A 2,007-nucleotide genomic window follows, 5' to 3' on the forward strand; every position below is an offset into this window, starting at 1 on the left:
CAGAGTGCCTTGCGCTCTGGTCTGCCTTGGCCTAGGAAAACCAGAAGCTCACGTTCCAGCTGGGAGATTTCAGTACTAACTGGCCTCCCCCCACCCCTTTCTTGAAAGGTTAAGGAGAGAAATACAAGGAAGATGTATGTGCTTCCTCTGGGTATGTGCTGCTTTGTTGTTCAGACTGCCTGGGACTGAGAAGGAACAGCTGCTGTCGTGTACAAGAACAGACATTATCTCTGAGCCCCTGTGCTTGCTGCAGAAATAGATCTGCTGCAAGTATTTCTTGGGGTTCCAGGTTTTCCTCCACCTTGGTGTATAAGCCTTTCAGTTGCTCAGAAATAGGTGTAGTTAATGGATGTTGAAGGTGTGTTACTCTCTAGGTGATGCATCAAACTGAAAGCTGAAAGACATGGATCTATCACAACTCTCATGAGGCTGATCTGCGCTTCGGTTCAGATGGGCCATTTATTAGGAGTCTAGACTTCAGCAGAGCTCTTGTTTCAGAATGTTTTTGTAGAGCATTGAGGTCAGCTATGCCTTAGTGAGCTAGTGTGAACTGCAAGACTGAGAAGTTACAAGGCCTGCAGATTTGAGGGGGTAACTCTGCAAAGCATGGAAAATCAGGTGGGTGATGGAAAACAAGCATGATGCGGTCATTGTCTGCATTGCATTGACAGTTAGGCTAAAACATACAGAGAAGGAGAAAGAGAGGTCTCAAAGGATTGAGGCTATTTCTTACAGAAAATGAGTCTAATTTTTCCAGCTTTGCTGGCTGCAAAAGAGCTGTGTCACGCAAGGGTCCCTCCTGGAATAGAAATAATGCAAGTTTACAGTCCTTTCAACAGCAGCTAGCAGTGACCAAATAGCAGGGGATGGGAGTCTGGGAGGTCAATTCAGTCACTACCAAACTCCTGATGTGGAAATCTTAGAAGTTCCAGTAGGGATTAAACGTAAATTGGTTTATGCCTTTTTTTGAGGGATGCGTAGACTTACTTCTCCAGAATCACTGGTTGTTAACCATCCTATGAGCTCAAAAGCAGGGCTCTAGCTCTGCAGTTACAGGTTGCAGGAACTTTCCACTAGGGCCAATTGGTGTGAAAATTGCCACGTGTCATTAACACCCTTACTGGAGTCAAGTCCTTCGGTTCTTTAGGTATTGCCTAGATCATGTCTGTGTGGAGCAACCTTTGCAGAACTTGGTGTATCTGCTCTGAATTTGAAAGGTCAAGTTGACCTGCGGCTCCAGAGAGTCTACAAAACACAAGGTTTAGGGAGGCAATGAGCCTTCCCTTTTTAAAAGAAATGAAAATTGGAGAAGAGAGATTATAGAACCTAATAGCGCGTATCTAATTTTTAGGAGCATGGACCATGACTGTGACTCCTTGGCCAAAACCAGTCTTGACTTGTCCGTATGGCAAGGCGTGTCCTTCAGGCAGATGCAGAAGAAAACACGTAGGCAAAGGTTGTGGACCTGAAATGGTGGCTGTGTGTATGGCCGAGAGAGATTCAGCTGTAGCTGGTACTTGTACAAGTATTTTGCATTAAAATATCCGTTATGTGTGGAGTCGCTGAATGCAGAAAATTTGTGCCTGCTCTTAGCTATGGTATTGTTGCCCGCAAGGCTACATCTTTGTCCCTTTTTTGGAAGAAGCTGAAAGATTACTGCTGGGGAGAGGATAAAATATGAGGTGGTAGATCTGTGCTTCCCTCCTGGTGAAGGGCAGCAAACTCCACAGAGCCCAAAGAGCAATAAGGTGACAGTTAAAGAAGTTGAAAAGTGATAGGATGGCTGGTGGGCCTGGCAAGTAGCTTCCCTGGTTGCCTGTTTGCATGATCAGATGATGCAAATCCAGTTTGAGCAGTGGTTTTTTTTTTTCTGTAGACTATGATTTTGAGAGGTTTTCTAATTTTTTTGATAGGTGCTTTTCTTTTGGTCTTAACCAGCTGCAATATGAAGGGGGCAGCAAATTCCCTGAATCCAGCAAGTTACCTTGAAGAGCTTTGCTGAATTCC

The sequence above is a fragment of the Phaethon lepturus genome, unplaced genomic scaffold (assembly GCF_000687285.1).
Source record: "Phaethon lepturus isolate BGI_N335 unplaced genomic scaffold, ASM68728v1 scaffold28456, whole genome shotgun sequence".
Taxonomy (NCBI): Eukaryota; Metazoa; Chordata; class Aves; order Phaethontiformes; family Phaethontidae; genus Phaethon; species Phaethon lepturus.